Below are 14,954 nucleotides of genomic sequence, written 5' to 3'. Positions count from 1 at the left end.
AAACATACCCATATCCAGCAGGTATATCTCACTGGTCATCCCCAAAGCCAACACCCCCTTTGGCCACCTTTCCTTCCAGTTCTCTGCTTCCAATGACTGGAACGAATTGCAAAAGTCGCTGATGGTGGAGACTTATATTTCCCTCACTAAATTTAAGCATCAACAATCAGAGCAGCTAACCGATCGCTGCAGTTGTTCATAGCCCATCTGTAAATAGCCCATCCAATCTACCTACCTCATCACCATATTGTTTTTATTTACTTTTCTGCTCTTTTGCACACCAGTATTCCTACTTGCACATCATCATCTGCTCATATATCACTCCAGTGTTAATTTGATAAATTGTAATTGTAATTGTACTTCGCTATTAAGGCCTATTTATTGCCTTACCTCCTCCCACCATTTGCACACACTGTATATAGACTTAATTTTTCTATTGTGTTATTGTCTGTACGCTTGTTTATTCCATGTGTAACTCTGTGTTGTTGTTTGTGTCGCACTGCTTTGCTTTATCTTGGGCAGGTCGCAGTTGTATATGAGAACTTGTTCTCAACTATTTGGTAAAAGACCATGTCCATATTATGGCAAGAACAGCTCAAATAAGCAAAGAGAAATGACAGTCCATCATTATTTTGAGACATGAAGGTCAGTCAATCCGGAACGTTTCCAGAACTTCGAAAGATCCTTCAAGTGCAGTCTCAAAAACCATCAAGCGCTATGATGACACTGGCTCTCATGAGGATCGCCACAGGAAAGGAAGACCCAGAGTTACCTCTGTTGCAGAAGTTCAATAGAGTTACCAGCCTCAGAAATTGCAGCCCAAATAAACTATCGAAGTAACAGACACATCTCAACATCAACTGTTCAAAGGAGACTGCGTGAATCAGGCCTTCGTGGTCGAATTGCTGCAAAGAAACAACTACTAAAGGACACCAATAAGATGAAGAGACTTGCTTGGGCGATGAAACCTGAGCAATGGGCATTAGACTTGTGGAAATCTGTCCTTTGGTCTAATGAGTCCAAATTGGAGATTTCTGGTTCCAACCGCCATGTCTTTGTGAGACGCAGAGTAGGTGTACGGATGATCTCCGAATGTCTGGTTCCCACCGTGAAGCATGGAGGAGGAGATGTTTATTTTATTTATTTTATTTTATTTCACCTTTATTTAACCAGGTAGGCAAGTTGAGAACAAGTTCTCATTTACAATTGCGACCTGGCCAAGATAAAGCAAAGCAGTTCAACAGATACAACGACACAGAGTTACACATGTAGTAAAACAAACATACAGTCAATAATACAGTATAAACAAGTCTATATACGATGTGAGCAAATGAGGTGAGAAGGGAGGTAAAGGCAAAAAAGGCCATGGTGGCAAAGTAAATACAATATAGCAAGTAAAACACTGGAATGGTAGTCTTGCAATGGAAGAATGTGCAAAGTAGAAATAAAAATAATGGGGTGCAAAGGAGCAAAATAAATAAATTAATTAAATACAGTTGGGAAAGAGGTAGTTGTTTGGGCTAAATTATAGGTGGGCTATGTACAGGTGCAGTAATATGTAAGATGCTCTGACAGTTGGTGCTTAAAGCTAGTGAGGGAGATAAGTGTTTCCAGTTTCAGAGATTTTTGTAGTTCGTTCCAGTCATTGGCAGCAGAGAACTGGAAGGAGAGGCGGCCAAAGAAAGAATTGGTTTTGGGGGTGACTAGAGAGATATACCTGCTGGAGCGTGTGCTCCAGGTGGGATATGCTATGGTGACCAGCGAGCTGAGATAAGGGGGGAGGGGTCTTGTAGATGACATGGAGCCAGTGGGTTTGGCGACGAGTATGAAGCGAGGGCCAGCCAACGAGAGCGTACAGGTCGCAATGGCGGGTAGTATATGCGGCTTTGGTGACAAAATGGATTGCACTGTGATAGACTGCATCCAATTTGTTGAGTAGGGTATTGGAGGCTATTTTGTAAATGACATCGCCAAAGTCAAGGATTGGTAGGATGGTCAGTTTTACAAGGGTATGTTTGGCAGCATGAGTGAAGGATGCTTTGTTGCGAAATAGGAAGCCAATTCTAGATTTAACTTTGGATTGGAGATGTTTGATATGGGTCTGGAAGGAGAGTTTACAGTCTAACCAGACACCTAAGTATTTGTAGTTGTCCACGTATTCTAAGTCAGAGCCGTCCAGAGTAGTGATGTTGGACAGGCGGGTAGGTGCAGGTAGCGATCGGTTGAAGAGCATGCATTTGGTTTTACTAGCGTTTACGAGCAGTTGGAGGCCACGGAAGGAGTGTTGTATGGCATTGAAGCTTGTTTGGAGGTTAGATAGCACAGTGTCCAATGACGGGCCGAAAGTATATAGAATGGTGTTGTCTGCGTAGAGGTGGATCAGGGAATCGCCCGCAGCAAGACCAACATCATTGATATATACAGAGAAAAGAGTCGGCCCGAGAATTGAGCCCTGTGGCACCCCCATAGAGACTGCCAGAGGACCGGACAGCATGCCCTCCGATTTGACACACTGAACCCTGTCTGCAAAGTAATTGGTGAACCAGGCAAGGCAGTCATCCGAAAAACCGAGGCTACTGAGTCTGCCGATAAGAATCTGGTGATTGACAGAGTCGAAAGCCTTGGCAAGGTCGATGAAGACGGCTGCACAGTACTGTCTTTTATCGATGGCGGTTATGATGTCGTTTAGTACCTTGAGGTGCACCCGTGACCGGCTCGGAAACCAGATTGCATAGCGGAGAAGGTACGGTGGGATTCGAGATGGTCAGTGACCTGTTTGTTGACTTGGCTTTCGAAGACCTTAGAAAGGCAGGGCAGAATGGATATAGGTCTGTAACAGTTTGGGTCCAGGGTGTCTCCCCCTTTGAAGAGGGGGATGACTGCAGCAGCTTTCCAATCCTTGGGGATCTCAGACGATATGAAAGAGAGGTTGAACAGGCTGGTAATAGGGGTTGCGACAATGGCGGCGGATAGTTTCAGAAATAGAGGGTCCAGATTGTCAAGCCCAGCTGATTTATACGGGTCCAGGTTTTGCAGCTCTTTCAGAACATCTGTTATCTGGATTTGGGTAAAGGAGAACCTGGAGAGGCTTGGGCGAGAAGCTGGGGGGCGGAGCTGTTGGCCGAGGTAGGAGTAGCCAGGCGGAAGGCATGGCCAGCCGTTGAGAAATGCTTGTTGAAGTTTTCGATAATCATGGATTTGTCGGTGGTGACCGTGTTCCCTAGCCTCAGTGCAGTGGGCAGCTGGGAGGAGGTGCTCTTGTTCTCCATGGACTTCACAGTGTCCCAGAACTTTTTGGAGTTGGAGCTACAGGATGCAAAATTCTGCCTGAAGAAGCTGGCCTTAGCTTTCCTGACTGACTGCGTGTATTGGTTCCTGACTTCCCTGAACAGTTGCATATCGCGGGGACTGTTCGATGCTATTGCAATCCGCCACAGGATGTTTTTGTGCTGGTTGAGGGCAGTCAGGTCTGGAGTGAACCAAGGGCTGTATCTGTTCTTAGTTCTGCATTTTTTGAGCGGAGCATGCTTATCTAAAATGGTGAGGAAGTTACTCTTAAAGAATGACCAGGCATCCTCAACTGACCGGATGAGGTCAATGTCCTTCCAGGATACCCGGGCCAGGTCGATTGGAAAGGCCTGCTCACAGAAGTGTTTTAGGGAGCGTTTGACAGTGATGGGGGGGGGGGTCGTTTGACTGCGGCACCGTAGCGGATACAGGCAATGAGGCAGTGGTCGCTGAGATCCTGGTTGAAGACAGCGGAGGTGTATTTGGAGGGCCAGTTGGTCAGGAGGACGTCTAGGAGGGTGCCCTTGCTTACAGAGTTAGGGTTGTACCTGGTGGGTTCCTTGATGATTTGTGTGAGATTGAGGGCATCTAGCTTAGATTGTAGGACTGCAGGGGTGTTAAGCATATCCCAGTTTAGGTCACCTAACAGAACAAACTCTGAAGCTAGATGGGGGGCAATCAATTCACACATGGTGTCCAGGGCACAGCTGGGAGCTGAGGGGGTCGGTAGCAGGCGGCAACAGTGAGAGACTTATTTCTGGAGAGAATAATTTTCAGAATTAGTAGTTCGAACTGTTTGGGTATGGACCTGGAAAGTATGACATTACTTTGCAGGCTATCTCTGCAGTAGACTGCAACTCCTCCCCTTTGGCAGTTCTATCTTGACGGAAGATGTTATAGTTGGGTATGGAAATCTCTGAATTTTTGGTGGCCTTCCTGAGCCAGGATTCAGACACGGCAAGGACATCAGGGTTAGCAGAGTGTGCTAAAGCAGTGAGTAAAACAAACTTAGGGAGGAGGCTTCTGATGTTGACATGCATGAAACCAAGGCTTTTCGATCACAGAAGTCAACAAATGAGGGTGCCTGGGGACATGCAGGGCCTGGGTTTACCTCCACATCACCCGCGGAACAGAGAAGGAGTAGTATGAGGGTGCGGCTAAAGGCTATCAAAACTGGTCGCCTAGAGCGTTGGGGACAGAGAATAAGAGGAGCAGGTTTCTGGGCATGGTAGAATATATTCAGGGCATAATGCGCAGACAGGGGTATGGTGGGGTGCGGGTACGGCGGAGGTAAGCCCAGGCACTGGGTGATGATGAGAGAGGTTTTATCTCTGGACATGCTGGTTGTAATGGGTGAGGTCACCGCATATGTGGGAGGTGGGACAAAGGAGGTATCAGGGGTATGAGGAGTGGGACTAGGGGCTCCATTGTGAACTAAAACAATTATAACTAACCTGAGCAACAGTATACAAGGCATATTGACATTTGAGAGAGACATACAGCGAGGCATACAGTAATCACAGGTGTTGAATTGGGAAAGCTAGCTAAAACAGTGGGTGAGACAACAGCTAATCAGCTAGCATAACAACAGCAGGTAAAATGGCATTGACTAGGCAACGGGGCCGACAGATAAAACAAACAAGCAGAATGGAGCACTGTGATTAATGGACAGTCCAGCGTGCATCAGCTATGTAGCCAAGTGATCTGAGTCCAGGGGCAGCGGTGGATGGGGCAGGGGGGCTGGACTGGCGAGTGTTATCCAGGTTAAAAAAACTAACAATGACTAAATAGCTTGTAGCTAGTTAGCTGGTTAGCTTCTGGGGGTTCTTGAGTGTGTTCTCAAATTTAAAAATAATAGCGATTCCGTATCACATTGGGTGAGGCAGGTTTCCGGAAGTTATAAACAAATTTTAAAAATCGGGAAGAGATAGAAAGTACATATGGGCCACTGCGATGCAGACGGTTAGCAGGCCTGTGCTAACAAGCTAACAGATTAGCAGGCCGGGTTAAACAAGGTAGTAGTTAGCGGACCTGGGCTAAAGCTAGCAGTTAGCATGCCGAATTAGCAAGCAAGGATATAGCGAGGGCTAGAGAGTTAGCCTTTGGAGGACGTTGCGATGGGGTGAGTCTGTTTATTCCTCTTCATGCAGTGACATCGATAGACCGGTCGTGGGTCCGGGTATAGAAGCCCAGGAGTATGCTAGGAGCACAGGAGCTCTGGCCGGGCTAGCTTCAAGCTACGTGGGTGGAAACGCTAGCCAGGAGTAATCAACCAGGGTTTGCGGTTTAGTTCGATAGCTAGTTGTGAAGATCCATCTGAAAAAAATGTTCCGTTTGCGGAGGGAATCCGGGGATAAGAAATAAATAAGTCCGTTATGCTCTGGTTAGTGTCGCGTTGTTCGAACTGGCGAGAGCTTTCCGAGCTAAAGGTTAGCTGATGACCGGTTAGCTGAAGACCGCTAGCATAGCTGGTGGTTAGCTGGCTAGCTTCAGTTGAGGGGTTCCGGTTCCGAAGTAAATATAAATACTTTAGGAAAAGTAGCTACATTGGGTGAGGCGGATTGCAGGAGAGTATTTGGAAACTTAGGTTTAGCAAAATGTTTTTAAAGATATGCGAAGAAAAATATCTAAAACGAAAAAGAGACGATATTTACAGATATTTACAGGGAGACGATACGACAGGACGACTTACTGCTACGCCATCTTGGATCCAAGATGATGCTTCAGGATGCTACCCTCTACAACATATCCTTCACTCCAAATCAAAACTCAAAACCTACAACCTGAATTTGGATGGAATTACGGAATCACCTGGAAGGTTAACAACTACCAACGATTATCATTCCAACGCTATACAGCAAATGCTCTGGGAAAACAACAGAAACCTGGAAACACCATCCGACCTGGAACTGAGTGAGAAATGTTTAGCCTGAAGCTATATTTTATTTCCAAAATGCCAAGAAGAAAAATACATGACATTACTTTATAAGGACTGAACGCTAAATTAAGACTGCCAAACTTGATACAACATCAATTAGCACTGACGTGTCAAGTGAAATGTGTCAAAGCCCTTTAGCCCAACAATGGCAGGAGAGTCGAACAGTCTACTCCAACCAAATGGAGAGGCCTTAGAAGCTGCCTCCTGCTGTTCAGAGGTAATTAAAAATACAGTACCCTGTGTATGTAAAGAATGATAAGGGAAGAAAAGATCACAAAATTAAGCTCCTTATGGAAAATCGAGACACTTTTTGCTGACTATTATAAAAATGGGAACATCAGCAACCTCATCTTCCACACAAATCATCTCCTGGCACGGCACAGTGCTATATTAGCACACTACCCCTTCGTTAAGAGAGGGGGTGTTAACGATGGGTGGAAACTCAGCATAATAGACAAAGAGGACTCTGAGTCAGCTAATATAAATCTCTATAAGTCTGGAATGGTAATGGCACAGGGCAATGCCAAACATTTTCAGCTGGATTTTCCCCTAATCAAAGAATTAGCGCAGCAGGAGAAGCTCTCCCTTGAGAAAGATACCCCCACCCCAAGCGGGTCAGACCTGGCCTCTTCATTATATAACCCCACAGACAAGCAACCCCAAGCGGAAAGTCAACCTCCCAGCACAGAGTACTACCCCCTCATTGAAATGAAGGATACATTTACCCAGCTGGAGGTAAGGCAGGTGGAGCTGGAACAGCAGGTGATTACACTCCAGTCAGCACAGACCCAGACAACAGTCCAGCACAACAACACCCTCTTAACCAGACCCGGAGAGCTAGAGATGGAAAGAGACATATCTGCACTCTGGACTGTGGTGAGATAACTTTGACAATATAAAAAGCAAGAGCAGGAGAAGAACAGAGCACTAGAGGAGAGGATAAAACTGCTGGAGGAGAGGTTGAGGGGAATGGCGTGTGACAGAGAACAACCCACTAGAGAGGTGGCCACCCCCGCAGAGAAGCCAGCAGAACAGTCCACACCAGACCCTGACCATAGCGTCGACATCACAGGAGGACAGACAAATGAAGAACCCCAAGCCCAGGGGCTCTCACCCCCTCTGAGGCACCCTGATAGCCCTCCTGACAACCCCCCCACACCCACTGAGGACATACACAAGACACAGATTGTACTCCTTATGGACTCAAATGGGAAATATATACAAGAAAAAAAACTTTTCCCCAAACACAGTGTGTCTAAACTCTGGTGTCCAAACACCCAGCGCGCCCTCGACCTTCTGTTTGAGGACCAACTAGGTTCACCCAGCCACATAATAATAGACACAGGCACAAATGACCTGAGAATACAGCAGGAAAGGGTGGCCACAGCACTGAAGGGAGTGATTGAAAAAGCAAAAGTTTTCCTGGCCCACCACTCCACCCTGGACTTGAACAGCCTGTATGACCAGGTCCACCTATACAAGGTAGCAGTGACCACCTTCGCCCGGACCCTAAAGGACATCGCTCTCAAACGCAGCCCCAACACGTCACACAGGAGCAACAGATCAATAGACACTCTCTCAGACCTGCGGACCTACACATAGAGGACCCACGCCGAGAGGACCTACATCCAGACCACAACACCTCCAGCCACATACACACCCCCACCCCAACCAATTAACCCCCCAAGTCAACCATGCCCACACCCCATTTAGGCCCCTCGGATCAGACCTATGCTCCTCCTGGTGGCCACCCCATGCACCCCACTCCCGCAAAGAGGGCCTCAAATTGGAAGTCACACATGCGCCCAGGCTGTGAGCGGGCAAACAGGCCCAACCCACACTCTTACACGAGCCCAAGCCAATGGTGTTCCAGAAAAGGTCCAGTCGCCAGGACCACACATATAAATTCCATCTAGACACCGTTGCCCTAGAGCACAGAAAAACGATACATACCTTGGTCTAAACATCAGCGCCACAGGTAACTTCCACAAAGCTGTGAACGATCTGAGAGACAAGGCAAGAAGGGCATTCTATGCTATCAAAAGGAACATAAAATTCAACATACCAATTTTGGATCTGGCTAAAAATTCTATTATCAGTTATAGAACCCATTGCCCTTTATGGTTGTGAGGTCTGGGGTCTGCTCACCAACCAAGAATTCACAAAATGGGACAAACACCAAATTGAGACTCTGCTTGCAGAATTCTACAAAGATATACTCTGTGTACAATGTAGAACACCAAATAATGCATGCAGAGCAGAATTAGGCCGATACCCGCTAATTATCAAAATCCAGAAAAGAGCTGTTAAATTCTACAACCACCTAAAAGGAAGCAATTCCCAAACCTTCCATAACAAAGCCATCACCTACAGAGAGATGAACCTGGAGAGATTCCCCTAAGCAAGCTGGCCCTGGGGCTCTGTTCACAAACACAAACACACCCCACAGAGCCCCAGGACAGCAACACAATTAGACCCAACCAAATCATGAGAAAACAAAAAGATAATTACTAGACACATTGGAAAGAGTTAACAACAAAACAGAGCAAACTTGAATGCTATTTGGCCCTAAACAGAGAGTACACCATGGCAAAATACCTGACCACTGTGACTGACCCAAACGTAAGGAAAGCTTTTACTCTGTACAGATTTAGTGAGCATAGCCTTGCTATTGCGAAAGGACGCCATAGGCAGACATTTTTAAAAATATTTTTTAAATTTCACCTTTATTTAACCAGGTAGGCTAGTTGAGAACAAGTTCTCATTTACAACTGCGACCTGGCCAAGATAAAGCATAGCAGTGTGAACAGACAACAACACAGAGTTACACATGGAGTAAACAAAAAGGATGGCACTGTGATAAACTGCATCCAGTTTGCTGAGTAGAGCATTGGAAGCCATTTTATAGATGACATCGCTGAAGTCGAGGATCGGTAGGATAGTCAGTTTTACTAGGGTAAGTTTGGCGGCGTGAGTGAAGGAGGCTTTGTTGCGGAATAGAAATCTGACTCTAGATCTGATTTTAGATTGGAGATGTTTGATATGAGTCTGGAAGGAGAGTTTACAATCTAGCCAGACACCTAGGTACTTATAGATGTCCACATATTCTAGGTCGGAACCATCCAGGGTGGTGATGCAAGTCGGGCGTGCGGATGCAGGCAGCGAACAGTCGAAAAGCATGCATTTGGTTTTACTAGCGTTTAAGAGCAGTTGGAGGCCACGGAAGGAGTGTTGTATGGCATTGAAGCTCGTTTGGAGGTTAGATAGATAGTCGTTTGCGTAGAGGTGGATCAGGGAATCACCCGCAGCAAGAGCAACATCAATGATATATACAGAGAAAAGAGTCGGCCCGAGAATTTAACCCTGTGGCACCTCCATAGAGACTGCCAGAGGACCGGACAACATGCCCTCCGATTTGACACACTGAACTCTGTCTGCAAAGTAGTTGGTGAACCAGGCAAGGCAGTCATTAGAAAAATTGAGGCTACTGAGTCTGCCGATAAGAATATGGTGATTGACAGAGTCGAAAGCCTTGGCCAGGTCGATGAAGACGGCTGCACAGTACTGCCTTGTTTACAGATTTAGGGTTGTACCTGGTGGGTTCCTTAATGATTTGTGTGAGATTGAGGGCATCTAGCTTAGATTGTAGGACTGCCGGGGTGTTAAGCGTATCCCAGTTTAGGTCACCTAACAGAACAAACTCTGAAGCTAGATGGGGGGCGATCAATTCACAAATGGTGTCCAGGGCACAGCTGGGAGCTGAGGGGGGGTCGGTAGCAGGTGGCAACAGTGAGAGACTTATTTCTGGAGAGAGTAATTTTTTAAATGAGTAGTTCGAACTGTTTGGGTATGGACCTGGAAAGTATGACATTACTTTGTAGGCTATCACTACAGTAGACTGCAACTCCTCCCCCTTTGGCAGTTCTATCTTGATGGAAAATGTTATAGTTGGGTATGGAAATCTGAGATTACACAGATCCACAAAAAATTAGAAACGAAACCCAATTGTGATAAACTCCCATATCTACTTGGTGAAATACCAGTGTCCCATCACAGCAGCAAGATTTGTGACCCTTTGCCACAAGAAAAGGTCAACCAGTGAAGAACGAACACCATTGTAAATACAACCCATATGTATGCTTATTTATTTTCCCTTTTGTACTTGAACTATTTTCACATCATTACAACACTGTATATATACATAATATGACATTTGTAATGTCTTTATTCTTTTGGAACTTCTGTGAGTGTAATGTTTATTTCTATTTTTTTATTGTTTATTTCACTTTTGTATATTATCTAACTCACTTGCTTTGGCAATGATAACATATGTTTCCCATGCCAATAAAGCCCCTTGAGTTGAATTGAGGGAGAGAATTAGGGAATAGGGGAATAGGGAATAGGGGAATAGGGAATAGGGAATAGGGAATAAGGGAATAGGGTGCCATTCGGGATGGCAGTCTCTTAGCTGTTTTTCACTGACATTCTTCCAGGCTCTCGTCATACACATGTCAGCTACAGCGGACACATTGCACATTGAGCTTTACATTCTCTTTTAATTTGTGAGAGTTTACTTTTAACTCAGGCGTATTTTTTAGTCAAACGCCTTCTTCTCTTCGCATGCCTTAAATTAAGTTGTATTTCTGTACTCGAAGGGCAAAGGTAAAGACTGTGAACCTCTGGAGGAAAAACACAGAACATAATTGTCATGGTCGGCGCAGCGTGTCGGTTCACATCAACCTAAATATTGCTTTTTAATGCAAACATACTGCCCTCTGAAACCCTTTCATATGTTTCTACGATGTCCCACCGTGCATCGACATAAGAAGACGACATTCACTAGGGAGTAGACTAGAGGCTTCAGGGCTTAATCTGTTTGTCATAGGGCTTGATTCAGATACACTGATTTCTCAGTTATTGGAAATATGAATACCTTCTCCCCCTCTTATAACTTGGCAACCAAGTATATAAACCCTCTAAACCAGCAATTTGTCCCCCGAGGATTGGAGTTGTGTGTCCTGGTTATATAGCTACCAGTTATTCAGATACTTTTAAGAAGCTGTACTGTAGCAACACCAAACGGCAAAAATGTATGAGCTCGCTCTCACTCACACACACACACACACACACACACACACACACACACACACACACACACACACACGCACACGCACACGCACACGCACACACACACACAATACGTGGTGCTGAACATGAAATTAGGGCTTTATCACAGCCTGGCAGGCTACGTTAGGTGTCTCAGGCCAGGGATGGACCCTGGAGCAGCGTGGCTATATAAAGCCTCAGAGCTAAGCTCCGTTCAGCCCTCCTTGCTTTGGCCACAGTCTTCCCACAGTCCTCGCTGCCAAGGCAACACACAGTTTCCTGGCTTGGTTTCAGGAAAGTGCTGCTCCAAGCCTGAGGATGGAAACTTAGAGCACTGTTTTGCCTGGATACAATAAAACACAAACAAACACAGGGTCTGGTGATTCAGAGAAGGGGGCTAGACACTACCTCCTTTATCATCAGGCTCACCCTTTGGACACCTCTCTTATCAGGCAGGAACCCATATGCCAATTACTGTACATTACCACCAGACACAAACAGGTCCTTAAAGAACACTGATCAAACAATAATGCTCTGAAGAGGGGAACCTCTCTCTCTCTCTCTCTCTCTCTCTCTCTCTCTCTCTCTCTCTCTCTCTCTCTCTCTCTCTCAAAGGGAAAATATCTGGGATTTTTTTTAAAAAAGCCAGTGAGTCACTCTTTCCTTGAAAAACAGAGTTCCCTTCTCCTGTTCTCCTCCCCCTGTTCTCCTCTCCCTCCCTCTCTTGCAAGGAGGTCTCCAGGCAGTCTGCAGCTGGGCAGCTCTCACGTGGTCTGTGTGTGCCCTGGTGAGTATGTCCTAGTGCCGGGTTTCCCAAACCTGCCCCCGGTGCTCTACACAGATGATTAAAATAACCAACTCATCATTTATCTTTGATTATTTGAATCAGCTGTGTAGTGCTAGGGCAAAAAAAAGAAATGTTTACACAGGAGACTGGGAAACCCTGTATTGGTGTATGCGTGCCATAGGAGACAGAAGAGAGGGAGAGGCCCACTCAGCCAACAGCCAACACCACATACTCAGAGAGAGAGAGAGAGAGAGAGAGAGAGAGAGAGAGAGAGAGAGGGAGAGAGAAGAAGAGAACAAAATAGAGAGATAAAATGACAAGGATAGCTCATACAGTAGTATTTAGACAGAGAGTAGAAGGCTGCGCATACACACACACACGCGCACACACACACATGCTGACAGGCCACATAGCTCAATGTACGACGTGTTATCCTGACCCATCAGGAAACTCCTCTGTCTCTCTCGGTCTCTCTCCCTGTCTCCTTCAACATCGGTGTCTTCCTTTTCCCTTTTCCTGCCTTTCAAAGACAAATGGAACCTGTTCACACTGGGTTGCCATAACAGTGACAAGGCTGTTATGTATCCAGGGGTGACCGGCTCTTGCCTTCCCGCAATGTGGGCTGCAGGCAGGATGTGTATATTCTGATTGAGCTTTCCTACAGAACCACAGAGACACCATACTCACTATATGACTACAGTGGATACACTCATTTCTGTGCTGTTTCCACTGGGGCATTGCTCAGGCCAAGGAGTATGGCAGTGAATTAAAATATGCAGATAGTGAAATACATCCTCTATACTCTATTGCACAGCACAGGGATCGAACGTTTTACACGGCGGGCCGAGTGTTTGCGGGATTTCAGTCCTCAGTTGTACTTGATGGATCAATTAAGGTCATTAATTAATTAGGTCTTAATTGGCTGCAAACATTCGGCCCTCCGTGGAATGAGTTTGACACCCCTGCTCCATGATCAATGTTTGGGTGACTGATACACATTTCCCTCATATACACACGGTTCATTGTATTTCTTCTTTGCTTTGACCAGTTTAGACATTTTTGCACGGATATGATTGAGAAGGCATATAAGGTCGAGTATGTTCTTTTTTTTCCCCTTGCAAGACAAAATGTACTGAGAAAGAGGTATGAAAAAGGAAAGTAGAGCCACATTAATGCTGCAATATGTAACTTTTTGGACGACGCGACCAATTTCACAGAGAAATGTGAGTTATAGATCTGTCATTTTCATTGAAAGCAACTCTGAAAAGAGGTCGTTATGTTCCATGTGTGCTATTTCTATGCTTCCCATTCTGAAGTTTAGTTTTTGCCTCTTTTACTTTCTGTTTTGTACACCAGCTTTAAACAGCTGAAAATGCTATATTTTTTGGTTATGGAAAATATATTTCACAAGGGTTTAGATGGTTCAATCATTCACTACACAATACTTGCTTGTTTTGTCACATAAACTGAAATTAGGAACTATTAGAATTTTAGCAACCAGGAAATGGCGTTGCGATTTCTGCATAGTACATCTTTAAGGGAAACACATTGGAACGCAGACGTTATCTGCTGCTAGCGAGGGAATTCTATTGGAAGCCAGAGTGTTTATGGAGGGAAACCCTATCATTCCCTAAACCTCACTCCTCACTAGGCCTCACATACACACTCATGTGCACAAGCATGCACGCGCACACAAATTTCCATCTGTCTGTCCTAGGATTATCCTTCAAGGAACACATGCGAGATCTGCAAGACAAGAGAGAAGAAGAAAGAAATTCCAAAGCAAAGGCAGAGAGGGATGACAGCTGCCAAAAACATCCAAGGACACTCCCTTGACCACGTGGGCCGTTCCAGATGGGCTGATGAGGCACATGATGGAATTTACCATCTGAGTCAGGCTATGGATTGGGAGATGGGATTTCCTCTGCTCTGTTGGTGGAAGACGGCCCGGCTAATGGGGATCTCTAAATGTGTAAATCTCTCTTTGGAGACAGGGATCATGCAGGCACACACCCAGTGGGTGGGTGTGTTTGTGTGCGTGTGCGCGTTTGTTGGTGTGTGTGTTTGAGGCACACACCTTCATCTTTTGGCTCGCATGCATTGTCCTGCTGCTGCAGCCATTGTCTGTTCTCCTCAGTAGCGGGGGGATATGACTTCATGTTTCGGAGCTCTGCATGTGAAAATGACACCCCAGAGAGCCTTCTCTTGTTAAGGCTGGTTTATACTTCATCTATCGACGTCAGTGGAGGCTGGTGAGAGGAGCTATAGCAGGACTTGCTCATTGTAATGGCTGGAATTGTAATAAATGGAACGGTAGCAAACACATCAAACATATGGAAACCATGTACTTGACTCCATTCCATCAATTCCATTCCAGCCATTGCAATGAGCATCCTCCTATAGCTCCTCTCACCAGCCTCCACTTATCAACACATTTATGGACAATTAGAATGCGACGAGTTGCTGGTCAAAACCACGTTTCATTTATACTCCGGTGGAACGTTTTTATACCGTCGCTGCGACTGTCGGTTTCCTTGTAGCAGACAATATGAAAAAGGTTCAACTTTGACCCTGTCGCTGCGTCAGCAGTCATGGTTACCTGACTGAGCTAGCAATGAGACATTGCACAAGTTCAACAGTTATCCGGTAGAATGCCCTGGCTTTTACTTCGTCACGCTCACAACTGAAAGCTATTTTCTGTAATTAGCTCGCCATTAACATGTAAATAGTTATCTTGCTAAGAGTTTATTTTCTTGTAATAATTAATACAATTGTGCTAAAGTTAAGACGTTGTCAGCTATGCTCCGGTCATCATTTGAACTGGCTAGCCTGCTA

Source organism: Oncorhynchus keta, chromosome 22 (genome assembly GCF_023373465.1).
Source record: "Oncorhynchus keta strain PuntledgeMale-10-30-2019 chromosome 22, Oket_V2, whole genome shotgun sequence".
NCBI lineage: Eukaryota > Metazoa > Chordata > Actinopteri > Salmoniformes > Salmonidae > Oncorhynchus > Oncorhynchus keta.
The sequence above is the reverse complement of the archived record's forward strand: the minus strand, read 5'-3'. Positions refer to the sequence as shown.